Consider the following 9,279-nt stretch of genomic DNA (forward strand, 5'->3'; position numbering starts at 1 on the left):
GGAGAGGCAGTTTTAATACACTGTACTTAACTAAAATATCCAGTTCTGGGTCCTGAGAGGATACAAAGGTGCCATCTCTGTCCTGTAGAACCGATGAGTCCATCTAGTGCAGGGGACTGCACACATGACCCATGGGCCACATCTGGCCCCCCGTTTGTTTTTGTAAATAAAGTTTTATTGGAACACAGCCAAGCCCATTTGTCTACATATTGTCTGTGTGCTTTCTCACTACGGCAGCAGAGTTAAATTGTTGTGGCAGAGGCTGTCTGGCCCACAAAGCCTAAAGTATTTCCTACTTGGCATTTTCCGGAAAATGTTTGCCCACTCCTGGGTGAGTGGGTTCACGGAGACACCTGTAAAATGGGCTATTGTTAGCCTGGAAAGAAGCTTCCTCTGTGGATTTGATTTTTCATCAATTCATTCCAAAAATTGTTGCAGACCTACTGTGTGCCAGACATTATTTCTGGCCAGAAAAGATTCTTGGTGTTTTCAAACTTGGAGAGCTCCAGTACTTTCAGTATGGACAACAGTCATACCAGTTACCAGCATTTTCCACCCAAAACAGCTTCTCACTTTTTTTTGGCTTCTACCACCGAGCCCACCATCTAGACCAAAGTTTCACCCTTTCAGCACGGACACTTCCTCTTTGCTGGACTGAAATTTATATAGGCGCCATCTCCACATTCACCTGTTTCTCCTGATAATGTTGGAAGCCAAATTTTGTCTTCTGTGGAGCATATCAAAAATGATGTGTCGATTCCAGCCTGGCCAGGGCCCACAGGAGGGGAGAAGAAAGGGCATTTTGGCAAAATCTGGGTCCGGTTACATGCCTGTTGTTAAATCAAGGCTCTGCTCCCTCAAGGCTTTAGAGATCTTTTAGGGATTTCCTCACTTGTATTACCCTGGCTTGTGTCACTGGTGAGAAATGCAAATGCTTGTGAATTTCTAATACATATTTGGAAGAAAACTCCAACATATTTCATTTACCAGTGGCCATAAGCAGCCCAAGGTGGACCCTTCTCCTTAATAGAATCTTAATTTAAATGTGGATGTACCGGGCTGTGATTAGACATATGAACAGAAACCCAGGCCACTCTGCTATGTATTCTGCCAGGAGCCCCTGACTCTGGGGCCCAGGAGCCTGCCCATGTGCCCAGACCCACAGAAATTAGGGAATTCCCGACACCTTTAGAATTGAATTCCAGACACTTTTAGAAGTAATTTGGTTCAATCCCTACCTAGAAAAAAAGTCTTTTTTAATAGCTGGAGGAAGAAGATAAGAAGAAGCATCAAGAGAAAACATGAAACCATTCATTTTTACACATAAGAAGTTTGAAATTCCCGAAGCACACTTTGCTACCTGGAAAGCAGCCCCCCCCCTCACCTCTAAGGTCCCCGAGGAAGAGATGTGGCACCTGCAGACCTGATTCTCAAGGGGGTTTGCATTTATTCAGCAACTGTCGGTCTTGCTCAGCGACATCCCTCTTCCTATTAAAAAAAGATTTCAGGGACTTCCCTGGCGGTCCAGTGATTAGGACTCTGTACTTCCACTGCAGGGGGCACGGGTTCAATCCCTGGTCATGGAACTAAGATCCTGCAAGTGGCGCAGCATGGCCAAAAAAAAAAAAAGATTTCAAAAGCCTCTAATTAAACAGTGAAAGCGGGACTTCCCTGGTGGCGCAGTGCTTAAGAATCCACCTGCCAATGCAGGGGACACGGGTTCAGATCCCTGGTCCGGGAAGATCCCACATGCCACAGAGCAACTAAGCCCGTGAGCCACAACTACTGAGCCTGCGCTCTAGAGCCTGCAAGCCACAACTACTGAGCCTGCGCGCTTAGAGCCCGTGCTCCGCAACAAGAGAAGCTACTGCAATGAGAAGCCCGTGCACTGCAACGAAGAGTAGCCCTTGCTCGCCACAACTAGAGAAAAGCCCACACGTGGCAACAAAGACCCAACGCAGCCAAAAATAAATAAAAAATAAACTAAATAAATAAATTAAAAAAATAAACAGCGAACGCACCTAGGCCAAACCAGAGCTACTGAAACAAAGAGCTGAATGAACATCAGGGACAAGGCAACCCACTAACGACTTCCCCAACCCCGTCCACTGGGGAAAGGCAGTTCTGTACAACTGAGCTCAACTGAAACCTCATGAACGTGACGTTTTTAAACACATGAGCCTCTCAAGGAAATGACAAACCTCTCTGCCTGCTTTACCAAGACTGCTGGGTGTGGGATGACCTTGTCTTGGTGGCCTGCAGCCATCATGATGCAGAACAACCGCACTGTGCTGTGACACAGCCGTGACCTCAGTGCCCTGCCCCTGACATCAGGGTCAGCCTGCCAGGGCCCAGCATGTCCTCTAGTTTTTATTACCTCTTTTCTACTTTTGCTATATCCACTCTTACACTTGTTTTGGTGCATGGGGTCCCCCAGGAATCAGTCCTGCTGCTGAGACCCAGGCCCCAGCCAGAACCCCGAGGCCTTCCCCTTGGATGGGGAGCCTCGGGCACTGGAGGAGAGTTGACCATTGGGCAGAGCTGCCCTCAGCCCTGCGCAGGGAAGGTCCAGGCTGGAGGAGAGCCCATATGTCCTGGCGTGGACAAAGCAGGGACAGAAGCGGTGGAGTTCTCCTCTGTGGGCAGAACATGTAGCACCTTCATTGAAACGATGAAAAAAAAAAAAGGGGACTTCCCTGGTGGTCCAGTGGTTAAGATTCCGCGCTCCCAATGCAGGGGGCGTGGGTTCGATCCCTGGTCGGGGAACTGAGATCCCACATGCCACACTAACAAGAGGTGACGGGGACTCCTGGATCCCGCCCACTCGGAGCACCATGGCATTGCCTCTGCCAGTCATAATGCCAACCCGGGGGCCCTGATGGGGTAGTTAAACTGTAACAGCCTTGCTTCCCTGGGTCCAGAACCCAGATTCTAACGCCATCTCCATGAACGCCTCCGAACGGCCGCCTGGACGCACAGGCCCACCTGTCAGGGTCGGGTGAGGGGGGAGTGAGTGGCTGCAGGGGATGGACTTCACGTGTACGTGCGTGCTGAATGCTGGTCACAGTTTAGCGCCTGGGCTTTGTGACTTTGTACAGACAATGAAGTTCGTGCCCTTACGGGCACACCGGGAGGACTTTGACATTCGCTGCCCCTGTGTAACGGGATGGAGATGCAGGTGTTTCTGGTTCCTGGGACGGCTGCCGTGCCCCCTCCACATGGGTCACCCACTCCTAGAGGTAACCGTCCTCTGCCTCCTGGTGCAGTCGTGCAGCTGGCCTGACCTTGGAATTCCGAGAGTGTTTGCTCCTGGGCCTGGCTCCCTCCGCTCACCGGCGTGCACGGGAGTCTCCCGTGCGCTGTAGCCCCCGCGACGGAGGGTTTGCCGCGTGCTGTACCTTGGTCACCCACTCTACTGTGGACTGACTTTCGGGTTCTTTCACTGTTTATGAGCAATGCCGCTGTGAACACTCTTATGAGCACAGACGCTTTGTCCCTGGCAGTCCAACCCGGCCAAGGGGAGCTGCTCCCAGGGGACGCAGATGCTCGGCTTTAAGAGATGCTACCAGACTCTTTTCCCCAAGGGGCCGTTCTAATCTGCACCCCCATCCCAAGGGTGGAAGTGCCAGGGGCTCCACACTCACCAACAGGTGGGCTTCTGGGCCCTGTCATCTTTGCCATCCAGGGGGAAGTGGTTTCATCTGCATTTTCCTGACGACTAAGGATGCTGAGTACATTTTCATATAGTTATTGGTCATTTTGTTCAGGTCTCTTCCTCCTTGATAAAAATCAGCTTGCCAATCGCCGTCTTAGTGATTTGTAGGAGTCCCTTATATATTCTGTCCATGAGTCCTCCAGTGGGAGGAGCACCGTTGCAAATACCTTTTCCCTCCTTGTGAATTGCCTTTTCACTCTCTGAATGTTCCCTTTTGATGAAAAGAAGCTCTTTTTTTTTTTCTTAACATCTTTATTGGAGTATAATTGCTTTACAATGGTGTGTTACTTTCTGCTTTATAACAAAGTGAATCAGTTATACATATACATATGTTCCCATATCTCTTCCCTCTTGCATCTCCCTCCCTCCCACCCTCCCTATCCCACCCCTCTAGGTGGTCACAAAGCACTGAGCTGATCTCCCTGTGCTATGCGGCTGCTTCCCGCTAGCTATCTATTTTACGTTTGGTAGTGTTTATACACCCATGCCACTCTCTCACTTCGTCCCAGCTTACCCTTGCCCCTCCCCATATCCTCAAGTCCATTCTCTAGTAGGTCTGTGTCTTTATTCCCATCTTGCCCCTAGGTTCTTCATGACCTTTTTTTTTCCTTCTTAGATTCCATATATATGTGTTAGCATACTGTATTTGTTTTTCTCTTTCTGACTTACTTCACTCTGTATGACAGACTCTAGGTCCATCCACCTCACTACAAATAACTCAATTTCGTTTCTTTTTGTGGCTGAGTAATATTAAAAGAAGCTCTTAATTTCATTGAAATCCAGTTTCTTTTCTTTTTTTGTGGTTAGTGCTTCACTGTTCTTTTTTTTTCCTATTTCTATATTTTTTTAAATTTATTTTATTGAAGTATAGTTGATTTACAGTGTTGTATAATTTCTGCTGTACAGCAAAGTGATTCAGTTATACATATATATGCATTCCTTTTTATATTCTTTTCCATTACGGTTTATCACAGGATATTGAATTTAGTTCCTTATGCTACACAGGAGGACCTTATTGTTTCACTGTCCTTTTTAAGAAATCTTTGCCTAACCAAGATGATTCTCTTTTATTTTTAAAGAAGATTTTATTGGTTTACCTTTTACATCTCAGTTTTTTTTGTTTTTTTTTTTTTGTATGATGTGAGCTGGAGTCAAGATTCATTTTTCTCCATTTGGGTATTCATCTGACCCAAAAGTTTGCATTTATTAATTCTTAATTTAAAAAAATTTTATTGAAAATGGCCTGTTGGCACCTTCAAATGGTGGAGGAGTAAGACGTGGAGATCACCTTCCTCCCCACAAATACATCAAAACTACATCTACATGTGGAACAACTCCTACAGAACACCTACTGAATGCTGGCAGAAGACCTCAGGCTTCCCAAAAGACGCCCTCAGGTGACCTACATGCAGAGGCGGGGCCGATACAAAGCTGAACCCCAGGAACTGTGCGAACAGAAAAGAGAAAGGGAAATCTCTCCCAGCAGCCTCAGGAGCAGCAGATTAAATCTCCACAATCAACTTGATGTACCCTGCATCTGTGGAATACCTGAATAGACAACAAATCATCCCAAAATTGAGGCGATGGACTTTGAGAGCAACTGTAGACCTGGGGTTTGCTTTCTGCATCTAATTTGTTTCTGGTTTTATGTTTATCTTAGTTTAGTATTTAGAGTTTATTATCATTGGTAGATTTATTGATTTGGTTCCTTTTTTTATTTTATAAATATTTTTTTCTTCTTTTTCCTTTTTCTCCTCTTGTGAGTGTGTATGTGTATGCTTCTTTGTGTGATTTTGCCTGTATAGCTTTGCTTTTACCATTGGTCCTAGGGTTCTGACTGTTCATCTTTTGTTTTTTGTTTTTTGCAGTTTTTTAGCATAGTTTTTAGCTCTTGTTATCACTGGAGGATTTGTTTTTTGGTTTGGTTGCTCTCTTCTTTCTTTCTCTGTTTCTTTTTTTTATTACATTTTTATTTTTTATTTTTAATAATTTTTTTCTATTTTAATAACTTTATTTTATTCATTTATTTATTTTTCTTTCTTTCTTTCTTTCTCTCTTTTTCTCCCTTTTCTTCTGAGCCATGTGGCTGACAGGGTCTTGGTGCTCTAGCTGGGTGTCAGGCCTGAGTCTCTGAGGTGGGAGAGCAGAGTTCAGGACATTGGTCCACCAGAGACCTCCCAGATCCGCATAATATCAAACAGTGAAAGCTCTCCCAAAGATCTCCATCTCAACGCTAAAACCCAGCTCCACTCAACGACCAGCAAGCTCCAGTGCTGGACACCCCATGCCAAACAACTAGCAAGACAGGAACACAACCCCACCCATTAGCAGAGAGGCTGCCTAAAATCATAATAAGGTCACAGACACCCCAAAACACACCAATGGACGTGGTCCTGCCCACCAGAAAGACAAGATCCAGCCTCATTCACCAGAACACAGGCACCAGGAAGCCTATACAACCCACTGAACCAACCTTACCCACTGGGAGCAGACACCAAAAACAATGGGAACTATGAACCTGCAGCCTGCGAAAAGGAGACCCCAAACACAGTACGTTAAGCAAAATGAGAAGACAGAGAAACACACAGCAGATGAAGGAGCAAAGTAAAAACCCACCAGACCAAACAAATGAAGAGGAAATAGGCAGTCTACCTGAAAAAGAATTCAGAGTAATGATAGTAAAGATGAGTCAAAATCTTGGAAATAGAATGGAGAAAATACAAGAGACATTTAACAAGGACCTAGAAGAACTAAAGAGCAAACAAACAATGATGAACAACACAATAAATGAAATTAAAAATTCTCTAGCAGGAATCAATAGCAGAATAACTGAGGCAGAAGAACGGGTAAGTGACCTGGAAGATAAAATAGTGGAAATAACTACTGCAGAGCAGAATAAAGAAAAAAGAATGAAAAGAATTGAGGACAATCTCAGAGATTGTGGCACGCGGGTTCCAGAGCACGTAGGCTCTGTGGTTTGCAGCACATGGGCTCTAGTTGAGGCGCACAAGCTCAGTAGTTGCGGCACACAGGCTTAGTTGCCCCGCGGCATGTGGGATCATAGCTCCCTGACCAGGGATGGAACCTGTGTCCCCTGCATTGCAAGGTAGATTCTTTACCACTAGACCACCAGCGAAGTCCCCAGCCTCCCATGTTCTTAGCTGAACCTGCCATATTCTTGTCCTTGTCTTTACATCAAGTTCATCAAGCAACGGGTGTTGAGAACAACCTAGGTGCTACGCCAGAAGGCAGAGCCAGGCAGGAGCTACAAACCACGAGGAGCCCTGGACCTCAGTGGGAAGGTGCAGCCGGTGGAAGGTGACAAGGTCCATGCTCTTGCCTCTTAGTGGAACTCTGCCACCCATCAGACATGCCACCATCAGTGAGGCACTCCTCTCCAGGGACTTTTGCAAGTTTCTTTATTGTCAAGTAACCTATGGCAGGCAGCTTGTAAGATGCACCCCTGGCTGTTGGTAGCCCCTGTGTAGCCCCCTCCCGTGTTGAAAGGTGCTGACTTGTGTAACCAATGGAATATCTCAGAAGTGGGGGAGCAGGACTTCCAAGGTTAGGCATAAAGGACATTGTGCGTCTGGGATCACCCACCATGGGGGCCGCCATGTTGTGTGGATATTCAAGCAGCCTGTGGAGAGGCCCAACTGGTGAGGAGCTGAGACCTCCAGGCAACAGCCAGCACCAATTGCCAAATATACAAGGAGCTGCCTTGGGAGAAAGTCCTCCAGCCTCAGTCGAGCCTTCGGATGATGCAGCCTTAGCCAACACCTTGCCTGCAACACCATGAGAGACACTGAGCCAGAACCACCTGCTAAGCTACTTCTGGATTCCTTAACCTCAGAAATTGCGTGAGATAATGTTTATTGTTGGTTTAAGCCATTCAATTTAGGGGTCACTTATAACATGGTGACAGATAATACATAACCCTGCTCTTCTAGGGATGATTTTATGACCCATGAGTGGGTTGCAACCCAAAGTCCGGAAAGCACTGGTGGAAAGCTTTGCATCTGGCCCAGCCCTGCTTCAGGACACAGCCTTTCTAGTTATTTAACAAGTACAGCAAGAGGAGATGAAGCTCTAGGGGAGGTGGTGAAGAGCACAGACTCTGGTGCCAGATGGAGTTTGAGTTCCAGCTCTGCAACGTATCAGCATGTAACCTTGGGCAGGTCCCACTGTCCATCTGTGCCTTGGTTTCACCACCTATAAAATGGGGGTGATGACGATCGTATTTAGTAGCTGGGCTATTGTGAGGGTCAGAGAGTATATGTAAGGTTCTCACAGCGGTGGTGGGTGCAGAGTAGGAGCTGGAAGAGTCAGCTGCTGACACAGGGCAGATGGCGTTCTGGGGCTAGGGATACATCCGGGAACAAAATAATCAGAAATTTACCCTCACTGATCTTGTATTCTTGTGGGGGAGACAGATAAGCAAGATAAATTGGTAATTTATATTCTATAACTGGAGAGTAGGTTCTATGAAGAAAAGCAAAGCCAAGTCCTGGGATGAGTGTGTGAGGAAGGCTTCCCTGTGAAGGTGATATTTAAGCCACGTCTAGAAGGTCGTTGAGGGAACCAGACGGATGCCAAGGGGAAGAGTGTTCAGGGCAGAGGAAACAGCCTGTGCAAAAGCCCTGGGGTGGAAGAGTCCTGGGGCCTTGGAGGGCCAGCTAGGCAGCCGGCATGGCTGTTGCCGGGCAAATGTGGGAGAAAGAGCGAGGCAAACCTTAGGTTCTGGAAATGACGTTGGTTTTCATTGTGAGTGACAGGAGACCTTGAGAAGTTCTGAGCACAGCGGTGACATGCTCTGACTCTCACACCTTAACAGGACAAGTCTGACTGTTGTGCTAAGAACAGGTTGGGGCCGAGAGGCCAGAGGCCGGGAAACCAGTGCTGGGGCTCCTCTTGCTGTCGAGAGAGGGCGGGGCTGGGACAGGGTCAGCACAGAGATGGGAGGGAGTGGTCAGGTGCCGGATGCCTTCTGCAGGAGTACAGGCCGGTTGGGTGAGAGAGGGATAATTCCATGTTCGGGTCTGGACTTGCCATCACCTGAGAGCAAATTCTGGGGGAGACGTGGGAGTCGCTGATCCGTGAAGTGTGAGAAGCCTTTAACACCCTAACCCTAACCCTAACCCACCCAACCCTAACCCTAACCCTAACCCTAACCCACCCAACCCTAACCCTAACCTTAACCCTAACCCTAACCCACCCAACCCTAACCCTAACCTTAACCCTAATCCTAACCGACCTAACCCTAACCCTAACCCACCTAACCCTAACCCTAACCCTAACCCACCCAACACTAACCCTAACCATAACCCTAACCCACCTAACCCTAACCCACCCAATCCTAACCCTAACCCTAACCCTAACCCACCCAACCCTAACCCTAACCCACATAACCCTAACCCTAACCCTAAGCCTAACCCACGTAACCCTAACCCTAACCCTAACCCACGTAACCCTAACCCTAACCCTAAGCCTAACCCACGTAACCCTAACCCTAAGCCTAACCCACACAAGTGAGATAGGGAGGAGGCATCTGGACACGTGGATGG

This window comes from Balaenoptera musculus, chromosome 8, assembly GCF_009873245.2.
Source record: "Balaenoptera musculus isolate JJ_BM4_2016_0621 chromosome 8, mBalMus1.pri.v3, whole genome shotgun sequence".
Lineage (NCBI taxonomy): Eukaryota > Metazoa > Chordata > Mammalia > Artiodactyla > Balaenopteridae > Balaenoptera > Balaenoptera musculus.